The sequence below is a fragment of the Eschrichtius robustus genome, chromosome 10 (assembly GCF_028021215.1).
Source record: "Eschrichtius robustus isolate mEscRob2 chromosome 10, mEscRob2.pri, whole genome shotgun sequence".
Lineage (NCBI taxonomy): Eukaryota > Metazoa > Chordata > Mammalia > Artiodactyla > Eschrichtiidae > Eschrichtius > Eschrichtius robustus.
In genome coordinates this window covers 55,164,762-55,183,286 of record NC_090833.1, presented here as the reverse complement: position 1 = coordinate 55,183,286, position 18,525 = coordinate 55,164,762, and positions in this window count along the sequence as shown.

Genomic DNA, 18,525 nt, shown 5'->3' with positions numbered 1-18,525 from the left:
GCTTTATGTCTAAGGAGGCGGTCCATAAGATGCATCACTTTCTCTAAGCATTCATGGTCAAATAAATATTGCAAATATTTATCATCCTTAGACCTTATGATGGTCTAAGGAGATAAAGTCAGCAACGATCTCAGTGGGGCCTTCCTCGGAGTCAGGAACTAGAACCAATGTCCTATTGTGTATCCTGAAACTTTGAGATTCTGCAGAAGTCAAAACTGAGAGTTTGAATTCCCCACTGATAAGCAAAACTTTCCACAGAAATATCATCACCATGAATCAGTAGAGGCCTGCCTTGTGTCAGCCTCTGCCTCAGGATTGCAGGTTATCTTGGTTAGCAGTCCTAACCAGGAAGGTATTAGGTAAAGCAAGCCTCATTGTAAAAGTGTCAGTAGGAACTGGGTCACTTTTGAGCTTCTGCCCCTGGATGTTTACAAGGGTAATAGGAAACTATAATTTCCAGGCAGATGACAGCTGTCTGGGAGGATTTCTACCATTGCACTTTTAACCCAACCCACCAGAGTCACTCAACAGTAAAACAGCCTTGACAATTGGCAACTTGTGGGCCAAGCCTATGAGAAAACCCTTCATTTCCTCCTGTTTGCAAAGCTTGCCCAGCAGACCCTGCCATCAGTGACACCAGCTGAGGCGACTGAGGGTGGGAAGCCAGAAATGCCAGTGATGAAAACAAGGTTTCCAGGTAAATCCTTTGGTTTGCAGAAATAGCTGTGGTGGAGGCTGCTTTGGTCATTAGTGTTGTGTTTTATATAATGATACTCTTTGATAAAGAGAAACAGAGTCCTGTGTGTATTAGTCATGATTAGGACTGTCTGCAGGTGACAGAAAACTGAAGACAACAGTGGCTTAAACATGATAGATATTGATATCTCTTCTCATGTAAACCAAATCTAGAGTTGGGCAGTCTGGGACTGGTTTGGCAACTCCATGATCAGCAGGAAACCAGGCTCCCTCTAGTTTATTCCTTCCTCAAACCTAAGGAGCTACTGGCTCCTCAACATCCAGCCTGGAGGAAGGAGAAAGAGGGGAAGAAAGGAGCCCCCTCTTTTAAGGTCACTTCCTCAGAAGTCTCAATTCCATATACATCCCATTGTCCAGAACACAATGGCTGAAGCTAGTGGTGAAGATGGTTGGAATGTAGTCTTCAATATGGGTGTCCAGTGAAATATTGGGGGGCCTATTCCATACATACATATATGGACAATTAGATGTCTCTTACAGTGTCCTCAGAAAAGATGGAATGTTTTGATGCTGTTTTGATAACTCTAGAGACCTTAGCAAGCCTGGATACTCCTCTATTTATTTAGGTTATTTAGTTAGTTCTCCTCTTGCCATGAAAGGCACCTTTAAATAGATAGCATCCTTTATTTTTGTTAGCAGGAGTGTGAGAAGCAAGATTTCTCCATTCACTCACTCATTCATTCACTCACTCATTCATTCAGGTATCAGTACTGTCATGGCAGAGATGATCAGCTATTCACCACATTTATGCCTCCTATTCAAAGCATAAAGTTGCTCCTGGGAAGTGGTTGTCCAGCCAGGGGCTAGACTTAGCCTGTACCATAGAGGTGGGCCCATATGACCAGCTTTGCCAATGGAATGTGAGCAGAGGAGATGCATCCCTTCTGGGAGGAGGTGGTAAAAAAACAAGCATGCTTTCTTCATCACCTATTTTCCTACCTGCCTCTGGAAGCAAGGGATCCTGAGGCCTATCAGATGGCAGAGCCACAGGTGGAAGGAGCCTGGGCTCCAGAATCACCCCAGGAAAGCTGCCCACCAAATATGCACACTGGACCGTTACATGAACAAGAAATAAACTTCTATCATCTTAAGCTTCTAGTACGAGGGTGTTCAGTAAGTAGCCTGCTCTGATACAACACTAGGTTGAGGGGTCAGCTCTCACATGAGATAGAACTAGATTCCAATGCCACGTGCAGTACTTACTCGCTGTGAGATTTCAGGTAATTTTTACTAATCTCTCTGACATTTATAAAATGTGGCTTAATAATAGTACATACCACATACAATTTTTTGGTGAGAGGCTAGCACCTATTAAATGCATCATACATGGTGGTTTTTATTCTTATAATCACATCTTGTTGAGTTCCTCCTTTTCTATTCTATTAGGGTAGCTTTTGCTAATTTAGGGAGCAATCAAAAAGTTTGGGCTCTCTCACTTAGTTCTCCTCTTGTGCCCTGCAGGTTGTAGGTCTCTCTGCTGATGGTCATCAGTGATTCTGCACAGCAGATGTCTCATTCCCCAGCTGCTCTGTAGTAGGCTGAATAATGGCCCAAAGATGTCCATGTCCTAATCCCCAGAACCTGTGAATGTGTTGCTTTACGTGGCAAAAGGAATTTTGCTGATGTGATTAAGTTAAGGACTGATAGATGGGGAGATTATCATGGATTACCAAAGTGGGCCCAATGTAATCACAAGGGTCCTTAAAATATGGGAGAGGGAGACAGAGAGTCAGAGAAGGAGATATGATGATGGAACAGATGTTGGAGTGATGAGGTTGCTAGCTTGGAAGATGGAAGAAGACCATGAGCCAAGGAATGCAGGCAGCCTCTAGAAGCTGGAAAAGGCAGGGAATGGACTCTCCCCTAGAGCCTTAGAAGGAACACAGCCCTGCCAAACCCTTCATTTTAGCCCATCAAGACCCACATCAGACCTCTATCCTACAGAACTGTAAATAATAAACATATATTGTTTGTCCTTAAGTTTGCAGTAATTTGTTACAGCAGCAATAGGAAGCTAATGCATACCCTACCCCTAACATGCTTTGTTGCAACATTCATGTGAATTTCTTTTTTTTTTTTTTCATCTTGGAATATAATTGCTTTACAATGTTGTGTTAGTTTCTGCTGTACAACAAGGTGAATCAGCTACATGTATACATATATCCCCATATCCCCTCCCTCTTGAGCCTCCCTCCCACCCTCCCTATCCCACCCCTCTAGGTCATCATAAAGCACCGAGCTGATCTCCCTGTGCTATGCTGCTGCTTCCCACCAGCCAACTATTTTACATTCGGTAGTGTATATATGTCAGTGCTACTCTCTCACTTCATCCCAGCTTCCCCTTCCTCCGCTGTGTCCTCAAGTCCGTTCTCTACATCTGCATCTTTATTCCTGCCCTGCCACTAGGTTCCTCAGTACCATTTTTTTATATTCCATATATGTGCATTAGCATACGGTATTTGTTTTTCTCTTTCTGACTTACTTCACTCTGTATGACAGACTCTAGGTCCATCCACCTCATTACAAATAACTCAATTTCGTTCCTTTTTATGCTTTATTGAAGCAGGAGGGAAAATCTCAGAAAGGAGTCACAGTGCAAGAAGGACAAAGGCCAGGGTGGGGTGGCTAACATGAACTTTCCTTTGTATCATACAAGGAAAGGTACTTCAAGACTTGGGCTTTCCCAAGGGGGCTGTCCCCAACCCTCCAAGGATGCGCCTCAATTTCTGGCCAGGCTCTCCATCTTTGTTTTGTGTCATGGCACCCCTGCCCCAGCCCTCCCACTGCAAGCTGTGGGCCTGCTAAATCCCATACTAAGTGCCCTTTAAGTAAGAACATGTCTCCTATTTTCCTATTGGCAGGGCTCTGGCTTTGAACTTGAGCAATAGTGGATCCCATACTTGTAGTGAGAGCTTTGGGATGTTTCTGCCCCTCCCACCCCTAGACCAGGGAGCAACATAAAAGGGACACACTGACTCCGTGTGTGTGTGTGTGTGTGCGCGTGTGTGTGTGTGTGTTGAAATTCACATAAGCCATTTTAAATTGTACAATTTAATGGCATTTAGTACATTCATAATGTTGTGCAACCATCACCTCTATCCAGTTCCAAAACATTTTCTTCACCCCAATTAAGTAGTTCCGATTAAGTAGTCACTCCCCAAGTGCCCCTTCTTCCCAGGCCCTGGCAGCCACCATCTGCTTTATGTCTCTATGGATTTATTTTGGAAATTTCAAATAAATTGAATAAAACAATAATACAATATATGGCCTTTTGTGTTTGGCTTTTTCCACTTAGCTTAATGTTTTTGAGGTTCATCCACATTGTAGAATGTATCAGTACTTCAATTTCTTTTCATGACCAAATAATATTCCATTGTGTGGCTATACCACTTTTTGTTTATCCATTCATCCATTGATGGATACTTGGGTTGTTTCCCCCCTTTGGCTGTTGTGAATAATGCTGCTATGAGAATCTGTGTATGAGTTTTTCTTTGAATACCTCTTTTCAATCCTGCATGGACCTGTGTTTTCATATCTCTTGGGTATATTCGAAGGAATGGAATTACTGAGTCACCCTGGCCTTAGACACCTGCTTATTTTGTTGTCAAAGATAAATGTCTCCAGCACCACTAAATTACTTATTTTCAGGATCTTCTCTAGGTGGAAAGTGTGTACGGGGGCAGAGGGGGATGCTAATTTCTCTACCACATTGCTATTATCAGGCATGCTATCCCATGCATCTTTGTAGCCAAAGTGCTACCATGTGCTAAATTAATGGTGACCTGGAAGTGAGGGCTATAGGCTGCATCAGAACCCAAGACACCTTCCGTCACACTCTGACACATTAAGCGGGTTACTTATACATTCACTGTCTAACTCCTTTACTGACTATATGAGTTCCACAAGGGCAGGGATTTGGTATGTTTTGTTCATTTCTGTATCCCGAGTGCCTATGACAGTGCCTGGAACAATGAACACATGAACATTTGGGAGGTCTGACCAGCAATGTTCTCTGATTCAATGTCCTGTCTCTCCTTGAGGTCCCAATCCTAGTAGCTGGGTCTGATACCCAGATGGAGGGTAAGACTCATATCCCGGAGCTCTTTAAATGGCACCTTTGTGTCCATTTTTCCTTTCAAGACTCAAAAATACCCTGGAGGTGTACAGAGTAGGTATTATTTCGTCACTTTGAAGATGAAGAAAATGATGATCAAAGGCATTAATTTGTGTCAAATAACTCAACTAGTGGGTGGTGTCAAAGGAAGGTAAGGGTGATGTAGTAGTTTCCTAGGACTGCGGTAACAAATTACCACAAACTGGGTGAGTTGAAACAACAGAAATTTATTCTCTAACCATCCTGGAGGCCAGAATTCTGAAATTAAGCTGTCAGCAGGACCATGCCCACTCTCAAGACTCTAGAGGAGGACCTTGCTTCCAGCTTCTGGTGGCTCCAGGCTTCCTTGACTATGGCAGCCCAGCTCCAATCTCTGCCTCTGTCTTCACATGGCCTTCTCCCCTGTGTCTCTGTGTGTCCTTTCTGTCTCTTATAAGGACATTCATCGTTGGATTTAGGGCTCACACTAAGCCAGGGTGATTAATCTCAGGATCCTAAACTTAATTCACCTTCAAAAGCCCTTATTCCAAAGAAGGTCACATTTTGAGGTTCAGGTAGACACATCCTTTGGAGGCCACCACTGAACTCACTGCAGGTGGGTATCCCAATGAGAATGTCTCCTGATTGAGCTCTTTCTCAGTGGGAGCCTGATCTGCACTCCAGCCTTCCCAAACTGTGTCCATGTAACCCTGGTTCCTTGAGACAGTAGGTGTTGTGAAAAAGAGGGCTGCAGGCAAATGAGTTTGGGAAACTCTGAGTTAAAGCTAGGCAGGAATTTTTACTGCAGGATTTCTCAGACTCTTTAATGTGCTAGTATTCACTGTAAATCTTCACGAGAGGAAAACATATGGAGCACTCCTCAAATTCCTTTGATCTGGAAATCCTTTGAAAAAAGTGTAATGGAGAACAATGGAACTCTCACGGGGTGAGGCTGCCTGGAATATACGTGGGAAGCGATGCTCCTCTCTTTCTCTTTCTTTTCTCTTGGGGGGACGCCATTCCTAGGAGAGGTCCCGTCAGAAATGGTATAAATCACCCCAGAGAGGCTAAAGTCAAGTGGCATGGAAACGATCAAAAATATAATGCCAGATGTATTCTTTCAATCAGTAAATGTCTAATTAAAAAAAAGAAAAATCCACCAGCTGCCTAAAAATCCCATATGATTGTCATAGTGATCATGCATCCCTTAGTGGACCATATTGGAAGTTCGAAGATATTTGCTAGGATTATGTTCCTGTTAGGAATCTATTGCCTAGTGCCACGTGTGCCTATTCTAATTAGAAAGGCAGAGTTTTAGAGCTGCAAGAGGTCTTAGAAAGAATCTCTTCTAACCCAGTAATTTTACACATTAGGAAACAGAGGCCCAGAGAGACAAAACAGTACAGAGTAGAACCTGCTCAAGTTCACCCAGGGAACCAGGTGCAGAGCTACTTCTGGAACTTACGTCAACTGATTTCAAGTCCAAGGCTCTTTCTGCTACCCCGGGCTTCTTTTAAAATATTGCTGTAGAAGGAAAAAATTTTACACTGATGTTTCACTGGAAATTTAAGGATTTGGGGATATTCTTATAACTGAACTTTCTGCCAAAAGTCCTTTTACCTCAACTCTTGATTTGAGGAAATACTTCTAACATTTATTGTCTTTATTCAAGATGCAATTTATTTTTTCTTTAAGTATGCATGATTTTACAGTGGGTTAGGTCTGTTGTCTGACCACAGACTTAAGTGGAGATATAGACTGTATAGGAAAGAGATTAGCAACACTTTATAAGAGATGTCAAACCTTCACTGATTTTCTTGTGACATTTTAAGTATGTGTGTGGGGGACGCTATGAAAAAGAATAAAGCAACTGAAGGTTTAGAAGTATCTGGAAAGGTAGTCTGATAGGAGCAGTTGGTCCACTTTTCAATAAAAATGGTTCCGTGTGCCCTTTATGGCATTTGTGCAGTAATTTAGCCCACATTTATTATAGGGCATAGGGCTGAATGTTCAATGACCTTGTGATATCCCCTGAAATTATTGGTTTTTTAAAAATAAATCCTTTATATGAGCTTGTTTCATAGCCACTGGGTAGGATTTTTGTAGATTTTAATAAGCTATAAGTGATGTCGTAGAGGCTGCTCACAGACAGGAGCTTTGATGTCGTTTTTTCATAAGGAAAGAGTGATTCTCCTAAAGGTCAACACAATAGGGGCAAACGAGTAGCTTTCCCTGGATCCAGCTGGGAAAAGATGTGAAGATGTTTGGCATAGAACTCTTGTGCCCACCGGCAGGCCTTGAGGTGAAAGTGAGATGCATTTTAGAAGCAAATAGTTGCCGTTCCCCAATCCCTATAATAGAGAGGTTATTTCACTGCTGCAGGCCTCTCAAAATCAGGGGTGTGGGCTCCATGATATCAGGTGAAACATAGTTGTGGATCCTCTCCAGGAATGAGGTGGGACCTCTGCTAATAGCAACTTTTTGTCTGAAAGGCAGACTTATGAATTGGTCTAGGAAGGCTCAGCGTTGTTCAGAGGCAAAAAGGTGCCGCCCCCTGCCTTCGGTACTCCACATGTGGAGAATCTGGACATGGCATATATGAGGGCCCTCGATATACATCCCCACTGCTGTTTCTGACCACCTGTGTCCATCTCATACCCTTGGCCACCCCAAATTTCCTCTTCTGATTCCTGTGATTTGTTTCTTTCTCCAAAAAGCAGGGCATGGCAGGGAAACAATTACTACTAACTCAAGGGAACTGAGAGTTTACTTGTTTCTGTCTCAGGTCCTTTGTCCTATCTGTCAGTAAAATTCCTCCCCCAGATATCCTCCTCCAGATCTCAGCATGACTTGCGTCTTCCGAGAGAGCTTCCTTGTCCCCTCAGATGTCCCATAGCACCTCTTGGAATTTGCTCTTTATCTCATTACCCTGGTTCATTTTCTTCAGGGCTCTGCTTTCTAACAGAAATCATCTCGGTTATGTATTTCCTTATGTGTGGTTCGCTCTGACTTCTTTCACTAGACTGGCAGGCACAGATGCTGTATCCCCAGGGCCCACACAGGGCCTGGCACAGGAGAGATGGAAGCAGAATCTAGGTGGGTCCCACTAGACTAGAAACTGGGGGGTTGGGGGCATGTCTGCTACTATAAGGCATCTCTCACACCTAGACTTTTTAAAAGAGCTCTTAGCACTGTTTTCAATTATATATTGGTGTGATTATTTCTGTAAGGCCTATCTCTCTTACTAGGGCAAGGATTCATAACCATTTTGTGCCAAGATACATTTTGGTATCTGGTGAAGCTTATGGACCCCTTCTCAGAATACTGTTTTAAAATGCATAAAGTAAATATATAGGATTATAAAGGAAACCAAATATTGAAGTAAAATCATCAAAATATTAAAATATAAATTTGCAATATAGTTACATGTGCTTCTTCATTAAGTGACACATTAAATAACAAAACCGACCATAATTTTTTAAAATTTATTTATTTATTTTTGGCTGTGTTGGGTCTTCGTTTCTGTGCGAGGGCTTTCTCTAGTTGTGGCGAGCGGGGGCCACTCTTCATCGCGGTGCGCGGGCCTCTCACTATCGCGGCGTCTCCTGTTGCGGAGCACAGGCTTCAGACGCGCAGGCTCAGTAGTTGTGGCTCACCGGCTTAGTTGCTCCGCGGCACGTGGGATCTTCCCACACCAGGGCTCGAACCCATGTCCCCTGCATTGGCAGGCAGATTCTTAACCACTGCGCCACCAGGGAAGCCCAAAACCGACCATAATTTTTAAGTGGTGATGAGCATAATCAATTTTTTGAGATGTCTGCAAAAACTGTAGTGTGAGATAAAAAGTCTGTGATTTCTACTGGTGACAAAAGCATAGGTACTTTTAATACTGCTGTGTTTTGTCGCCTACGTGCATGATTAAATCAAATGCTAAATTTCAGTTGGAGATTAGTGAAAATAAAGATGTAATTCTTCCCATTCAAGCTCACTGATTCCCTGAAGTCTTTCCACAGATTTGGGGGGGTAGGCGTGGGTGGGGAAGGGTCCATGGAGCCCAAGTTAAGAATTTCTGCACTAAAAAATATCAGTTAAGTTTGTTTCGCCATTTTAACCCTAGTCCCTAAGGCACAGTAGTAGATACTCCTTACATATTTGTGGAAGGAAAGAAAGTAGGAGAAAAGGAAAGAAGGAGGGAAGGGCATTCTTCTGTGCGTCTGACACTTTTTGGTGCTTGCTTGCTGAATTAATGAATGAATGGATCCTGCAGGCAGGGCACTACCCTTAATAAGCTAGTCCTTAATAAATGAGAGTACCCCTTTCCCCACCTGTTCCAAATAACAATTGTATTTTGGGTAAGGTCCTTTGTATACTACTGAAACCCACTGAGTGCCTCACCCATAGCTGACACAAAATACATACTTGAATGATAAAATGCCTCTTTGTGTGAGATAACCCCTACACTGTGAATTATCAGGTATGATGCATCAGTGCTTTGAGACTTCTATCAGACCAATCAGCTTTCCCTTTGGGCTGCCTTGGGCTCCATTTCCTGTCAGCAAGTTCAGAGCTTCTGAGACCATGGCCCTTTTATCATGACAGCACCCGTTAGTTGACACTAGCCACCACCACCAGCCCCCTACCCTTGGTGAGTCATCTTGGAGGGACCTTTTCCTGCTTCATGAGAAGAGAAGGCCCATGGGGACAGCAGGCTCACTAGGAATCTGGCTCTATCATCTGACAGAGATCACTTCAGGCTCTCATGAGTATCAGCTGGAAAGATCAGCGCTGTGGATTACTGCTCTCACTGACGGAACTTAATGAAAACTCAGGGCTAGTGGAGATGAAATCTAATTCTTTATTCAATGCTTCAAAAACAAATCCTAATATATCAGCATCACAGATGCCAACATGCATCTCTTGGTAGCAGACACTTTTTGAAAAGTTTGGAATGCTTTCTAAGACAGTTAAGGACAAATGAATATTTATGAAAGTGCTACAAAAATGAAGGGTCTATTTCTTTTTTTTTAACATCTTTATTGGAGTATAATTGCTTTACAATGGTGTGTTAGTTTCTGCTTTATAACAAAGTGCATCAGCTATACATATACATATATCCCCATATCTCCTCCCTCTTACATCTCCCTCCCACCCTCCCTATCCCACCCCTCTAGGTGGTCACAAAGCACCGAGCTGATCTCCCTGTGCTATGTGGCTGCTTCCCACTAGCTATCTGTTTTACATTTGGTAGTGTATATATGTCCATGCCACGTGAAGGGTCTATTTCTTAATAGGGGAAAGATAAACAGCTTGGGAAATAAACGGCAATAAAAGTGGCTATAAAAACTAGACCTGCTAACACATATATATGGAATCTAAGAAAAAAAAAAATGTCATGAAGAACCTAGTGGCAAGATGGGAATAAAGACACAGACCTACTAGAGAATGGACTTGAGGATATGGGGAGGGGGAGGGGTAAGATGTGACAGGGTGAGAGAGTGGCATGGACATATATACACTACCAAATGTAAAATAGATAGCTAGTGGGAAGCAGCCGCATAGCACAGGGAGATCAGCTCGGTGCTTTGTGACCACCTAGAGGGGTGGGATAGGGAGGGTGGGAGGGAGGGAGATGCAAGAGGGAAGAGATATGGGAACATATGTATATGTATAACTGATTCACTTTGTTATAAAGCAGAAACTAACACACCATTGTAAAGCAATTATACTCCAATAAAGATGTTTAAAAAAACAAAAACAAAAACAAAAAACTAGACCTTATGCATGGACCTGCTTTATTGTAACTGCACAGTGGAATCTTTCTATGTTATCACACAGATCAAATAGTAAATGTGCTCCGTGTTCCCTCACCCATCCTACCCTCAAATTGATTGACTTGCTCAACATAATACTAGGCAGTGACTAACTATAACTTCCTTGAATCACAAAGCCCTATGAGGGACTTCCCTGGTGGTCCAGTGGTAAAGAATCTGCCTTCCAATGCAGGGTATGCAGGTTCAATCCCTGGTCGGGGAACTAAGATCCCACATGCCGCGGGGCAACTAAGCCCACATGCCACAACTACTGAGCTCGCGTGCCTCAACTAGACCCTGCGTGCTGCAAAACTACAGAGCCCCCGTGCTCTGGAGCCCACGCATCACAACTAGAGAGAGAAAACCTGCATGCCGCAGCTAGAGGGAAGCCCACACGCCACAATGAAAGATCCCGCGTATTGCTACTAAGACCCGATGCGGCCAAAAAAAAAAGATTAATAAAAAAACCCAACACCCTACGAGTAATGGTTTGGGGCTAGAGATGCTTGTCCAGCTATATAATCATCAAATTATCTTTCCTCTCTTTAAGTTTGTGGGGTATGTGCTTTCTCAGATAACATGGTCAAGATAATGGAATATGGATTAAGCAATGGAAGAAAGTGAACTTCTTGAACTCCATAAAATTCCTGGTCTATCTGCTAATGTGGCAGTGGACTTGTGGATTCATGATTCCCAAACTGCTTCTTCCTCTCCATGTGGGGTCAGTGGTCTCCTGTTTGATGATTCCTCAAATCTGTGGTTTTCCATCCTGGAAAAACCACTGCCCATTAGAATCACCTGGGAGTGATTTTTCAAAATAACCACACGTGCCTGGGCCCTACTCCAGGCATTTTAAAAGCTCCCTGGGTGACTGCACTGAGCAGCCAGGGTTCAGAACCACTGCTCTAAGATCTCCACCAACTACTCTTGATGACTTCTGTTCAGATCCCTGTACATGGCCCTCAGCCCACTCTCCTGATTGAAAGAGATTAGCAGCTGTTCAAACCAGATGAGCATCAAAATAGAGTCCTTTTCTCTGATGTAATCAGGAAAATTGAACTTTTGGGAGAGAAAGTGACAAAGAGACTCCCATATTTGAGGTCAGAAAGCAATACTCCTGGACTTCATCAATTGGGTCTCCATCTCCCTTTCTAGCTTTGTCTTGAGTTGACTGTGCACCATACTCTACCTTTCATTCCACCACACAGGGCGGCAACTTGTTCCCTGAAGAAGTCCGGAATGTTTCCACCTCTTGCCATGGCTCATACTTCTCCTCCTACATACAATACAATGCCTTCGTCCTCATCTCCACCATTTGAAATCCTACTCATCCTTAAATATCCACTCAAATACTACCCATGAAGGCCATTCTCTCTTCAAGGCCTGAATCAGCATCTTTTGCCAATATGTTTTTATAATACCATTTTGTATTTGTATTTTAGCCTTTGCAAAATTCTTACATAGTCCTTTCCAATAATTAGTTCAGAAAGTTTTACTAGAGCAAATCCTATAACATCCTCTTTTTAATCTTCTCATTTGGGCAGCATTGTGATTTGTGTAAGGTTATAGTCTACATGTTTGTCTCTCCCACGTGAGTACAGTGACCTCAATAGTTAAAGCTAAGTTTCTTTCCTACAATAAACATTTGTGGAACTTAAAAAACTGCTTCAGTATTCTCTAGCATAGTTTAAGGTTCAGGGTGGCTTATTCAAAGGACATCTGGCTATACCCAGTCCATTTGTTCAGGATGGCTCATGAGTGACTGTTAAGTCTTGGTAAGAAGACTAAGACGTCCACCCAGTGGTTCTCAGCCAGGTGGCCCAATCCTAAGAGGGCTTTGGAAATATGAGGCTTTCATAAAGCCTGGAGGTGTTATAGGCATTTAGTGGGCATGAGCCAAGAATGCCAAATGCTTTGCAATGTGTAGAAAAGCTTGTACAAAATGAGTTGTTCCATTAAAAATACCAATGGTTTCCCAAACCTACACCCATCCTAGTAGATTCTAACCAATCCACATTATAAAATACTTAAAAAACAGAAACAAAACCCAACGTGGTTTGGAGAAATGAAAGAGGCTCATAAAACTCACTCTGAAATCACATGAAAAGTGTCCTGGGCATATTATCAGACAGGCAAAGAAAACTTGATGATATCTGGTTGGTGAAACAGGAATTCTCACATTCTGTAGGTGAGAGTGTAACATGATATAACCTTTCTGAGGACAATACTTATCAATATTTAAAACACACATTCCTTTAGATCTAGCAGTTTCACTGCTAGGAATTTATCCTGTAGATATATAAAGGCTAAAAGGTGCATGAACAGGGATGTTCATTACAACGCTGGTTGCCATCACAAAAAAGTGAGAACAATCTATATGTCCATCAATAGGAGGATGGTTAAATAAGCATTGGCACATCCATATGATGGTATGTGAGCATATGGAATGAGTGCCAAGTTTAGAAAAAAGTGAAGCCAAGGGATGCATGATATGATCTCTATTTTTCTTCAGAGTATATACATGTACTTACATACATATATACACACACAGAATATATATATATTCTTTGCATGGCTCTGATATAAACAAATTTTGTTACCATGGCTGAGCTAAACAACACCAGTCCCACAACAACATGATTTCAGTTTTAGTTACCAAGGTATATTAACTGTGAGTCATTGGATAAAGTACAAACTTTGTTGCTACCTCTTCAATCCACAAATCACTACATAAATAATAAATGCACACCATGATCTGTGACTACTCACTAAGACTTCCTTCAATGTCTGTTGGCAATAAGTCACTGAACATTTGTTATCAGTTCACAAACAGACAGCAAAACAAATAGTTGTTTGTCCCTTTGTCTCCCAGTAATAAACCCACGTGACATTTTAGAAAACTGAGGTGCAGCAAAGAATAGTGATAACACTAGAAGGTAAATTTTGAATTGCACGAAATGGAGGTGTAGAAGAAATAGATGACCGCGGAAACATTGACGCTGCTGCCACTTGAGAGACTCAAGATACGCATCAGGAGAAACTCAGTGAAGACCCACTTACCAGGAGCAATTAAAATTGTTGTGAGAAAAGAGATGAAGGTGCCTCAGAGGAAGTGACACCAGCAAAAAATTTCACATGAAAGGAACTCTTGGAATTATTTCCTGACATTGAAAGCATAAAGGATAAAATGTTGGAAATTGATCCAGATTCAAAAAGGAGTATGACAATTCTCCAAGGCATAGAAAAGACACTCTCTCCATATCAAGTTATATGACAAAAAGAAGGCAAGGATTCCTGCTAAATTTTTTACAAAGAAATACGGCACTCTAATTCTCAGTGTTTCTAATGTTTCTAAATAAATAGTAGCTTTACTATTTTTTTTCCTCTACATTTGTAACCAACGGTAAGAGAGTTTTAATGTTTTGATGAAAAATTGTAAAGATAATGAAAGTTATAATTTTCCCCATTGATCATTAAGATCACTTTGCATGGTTTCAGTTTGCAGTTATTTTCACGGTCCAGCACTACTGTGCAAAGCCAGGCCTGCCTGTATATATAAAATGCACATATATCTACATGTACATATATGTGTAATTTAAAATGGAAGTATATACAAGGAATCATTAATAGCAGTTACTTCTGAGGAGTGGGGCTGAGGGAGAGATGGTAGCAAAGGGAAATTTTATTTTCATTTTACACCCTTCTGAAATGTTTGACTTGTTTCCCTTTAGTATGTATTAATTTTTGATATAAAACCAAACCTATAAAAATAAATATAACGAGAAAGATAAGTTAATAAAACATTAAAAAATGTTCTGTGAACGTGATTTGTGCTGTTGTCAGTCCCTCCACCCCCACCCCAGGGAGATAATCCAAAGTTTTTGTTAATTAAGAATTTCAAAAGAATTAATGACACCAAAATGGTTAAAAATCCATTGCTGTAAGATCATATTCACCCTGTTCCCAAGCAGAAAGATTACAAAATGTGCAGGTTCTTCAGATGAATACGATCTTAGTTATTGATTTAATTTGTCTGTAGGGAGAACTGGCCTGAAAACAAGTATAACTGATGGTGATGTTTAGGTGCAATTTGCAAACAGATGCCCTAGACAAAATGCTTCCGCTGTGTCTGATGATTGAACATGCATCTGTTTAGAAGGCAGCAGGATTGAGGCCAAGTATGACCTTGTGCACAACCTTGAAAGTTTACTTGCTGGCAAACAAAAAGGCAAATACATAGCAAGGACCATTTAGAGATATAATGTTGAGATTACCGGTGTATTTACCCTGCCAAGACTTGTATACTCAGAAAATGAAGGGTCCCATCAGGATTAGGCTGAAAACTTAACCACTGATGCAGAATGAGCAACCAGGATTTGGTCTGAGAGAGTTCATAGGGTGGAAAGATCCTGAGATGCCTAAATTGACATAAACAATAGGTTTTGACCTTCTATCACATTCCCTGAGGCCTTCTGGATAGATGAGGAAAATGCAAACTTATTATAACCAGGAAAGATTCTTGAAGGTCTAGGGAGTGAGCAGGAATGACTAGGTAATCCTGAAGCATGCAGGATACAAGGCATCCATCAGTGTTTTATATGCATTATCTTATGTGACCATTAAAACCATCCTATGATTGTTTTTACCACCCTAGTATCACTGATGAGACAACCAAGGTTCAACCAAGTTCAAGGAGATTAAATAATTTTCCCATTACCACATAGGGGGTAACTGGTAGAGCTACGACTCCAAAGTGCTTGGAAACGCCTCTGGGCCATACAGATTTTGCTGCATCTTCCATTTACCAGAAATCTTGCTACTGCTAGATTATCTAAACTAAAATCTGCCCAGCCCTGCTATACTGTGGTGCTTGCCATTAAGGGCACTCAAGCCTTTTGATCTCGGATTCTGCCCTTTTGTGTTTCTCTTACATGGTGTCTGTGGCTGGGAATCTCCTTGCTTTTGCCAACTTCACATTCCAATCAGTTCAGAGGAAATGTACACAAGCCATAGTGTTTCCCCTTAAAGGACAGTATGGTTCTGGCTTTCACTGACTTGGCAAAGGCTTCTTTGTCTACAAATAAGAAACATCTGACCGTGGGTCTATAAATGAAAATGATGACAAACTGGGCAGGGTGGAATTCTATAATCTGGCAAAGTTGACCCATATTTGGATAGTCAAAACTTCATTTAGCAAAATCCAAGTTTTCATTTGGATTAAATCTTATTGGGTCTCAATTAATAATTTGAAAAATGAAATTGTGTTCTTTTGGGGGCATTATAAGTAATGGTTAAAATGGGCAGTGGAAAATATTCCCTACTTGGTATAAGACTCAGGGACATGGAGTCCCCTCCCCCATTTAAAGTCATGCTAGGTCTGGGTGGCACTGTTCAGGATGCTATTGGGGTTCCTTCCTAAATAACAGAGTCAAATCTGAGCTCTTTACAGAACTTTGTTAGCACACTGAAGAGTTTGACAGTCTAACAATTGTCCACAAGCAGGACATATTGAAAAGTATGTTTCTTGAGAGATGGAAACTGGAACTTGCATACTATCTTTGAGATAATACATAGCTGAAAAATTATCAGAGTTCAAAATGTGCAGTATCAGAGGGCAAGCCCAGGTCTGATGGAAACTCCTTTTTTTTTTTTTTTATTAGAAAAGGGATTAAGCGTGAGACCATGAAACTGGAAGAGACCAAGAAGTCAGAGAGGACTGCACTTCCCACAGTCATGTAGTCACACTAATGGTGTGATTCAATGCACTAGGCATTATGCTAGGGTGGCTGTGGCTGATGTGTTTTAAGCCAATTGCCTACAGGTTATTTCTTTGGGAGCATTATTCTGCTTCAGAAGAGGAGTTTAGGTAGTTGAGCATAGAGCATCTAGCATTAGGGATCTCATTTAATCTTCTCAACAACACTGATTTGGGATCAGGGTGCTAAACGTATACCCAACGTCTCTGAGTTGGTGGGTGTCAAATGCAGAACTCAAGCCCAGGACTGACTCTAAATAGCACACTTAGCATTATACCTTTCCTTTGGTAATGTCAATAAAGCATCATCTATTTAATGGGTTGTATTAGTTAGGATAGTACCAGCTGCTGAAACAAACAGACCCTAAATATCAGTGGCTTAACAAAAGAGAACTTTATTTCTTACTCATGTTAAGTCTAATTGGCAGCAAGGGGGTGGCAAAAGAGGCTCATTCAGGGATCCAAGCTGACACAGGCTCTGCCATCTTTGACACTGGCTCAAGGTCATTCTGGGTACTAACATCCAGAGGCAAATGGGAGAAGAAAGATAGCGGGGGATCATATGGTAAGTTTTTATGGGCTGGGCCTGCAAGTGACATATCCATTTTTGCCCAATTTACTGGTTAAATTCAGTCGTATGGCTAGACTTACCTCCCAGGGACCCTTGGAAATGTAGACTAGTTGTGGGCCCAGGAGGAAAGGAGAAAGGGTTTGGTGAATGGCCAGCCAGTTCCTACTACACTTGTGTTTTTCTATAGTTACCAGAATGTAAGTATTATAAATAAATGTTGTCACCTACTAAATACCAAATTCCATGCCAGGTTCTGAGGATTTAAAAGTGATTAAAACCTGAATTCATGTCCCCAAGTCTAGTGGGGGACTAGACAGATACAAACACACAGACTGATATGGATTGTATCCTTTACATAGATAACTAGGCCATTTGGCTCTTAGGTTGCATTTATGGATGCGAGGATCCTCTCTAGTTCAGAATTACTGATTTGGCTCCTTTTGAGGCTCTAGAATTGTCTGCTGCAGGGTCTGAACTTAGGTGCCAGTCTAGGATAGGTTTTTTCCCCCTTAAAAAAAACTTTGATTATAAAAGAACCCATCTGTAGGCTCCCAACACAACCCAAAAGCCACACTGTCTACAGCTCACAACTCATTTTCACATTATCAAGCTGTCATAGCAGGATAAGCATTCCACCTTGCTAGGCCTAAATAGGCGTGCTTCTTAGAAGAGCACCACCTAACCTTTAGGCTAGCTATTGGGCTGTATAGATGGTAGGATAAGCAAGATATTCTCAGAAAGTCACTGAGGACAGGGGTGCTATTAGGGACTTAGACAATTTTGTCAGAGTGACAAATCCATTATATTTTGGCCTACAACTGTAACTAAAAAAATAAGATTACCTTTCCTTCCTGTCTCTATGCTAAGGAGAAAAAGGAACTGTTTTCTCTGTTGTTCTAGCTTCCTCTTAATAAATGAAAAAATAAATATTTAACTTATATGTAACCTAGTCCTTCAGATTTAAAATACATGGGGTTTTCAAGAAATTACTCCTGTTTTTACATGTACTGTCAAAAAAGATACTGAGAATCATTTATAGGCACTTGGGGATTGAGGAAATTCCAGTAGTCATACCTGAAATCAGAACTAGCCAATAACAATGCTCTTATGTATGCTTCCAGGTTTGCTTTCCCTGTGGCCAATATTATTTTTCTTTGACCATCTTTATATTTTATGACCAGTTCCCTTTTTCACATCTATAGTTTGTGGCTTATTATTTCTTCCTCTCTTGTTTTTAACTCATGTTTAATAACTCACCAAGAAAATGACCGTTTGCAGTTAGAAGCATAATTTTATTGAAATTACTAGAATCTTCAGTGTTTCCCCTAATGGTTTTCGTTTATGACATCATGCTGTGACAATAATTCTGTGTATACTCTATAATGATCCAATTATACAAGTAAGCATGTTCACCTGTAGTAAATGACTGAGGAGACTTCCTGTAACCATAACAAGGGCAAATTCGGCCATAAGTACTAGCAAATAAAGTGGTATTCACATATTAATTAGGAGATAATTTGTAGGAATATTTTTGATAACA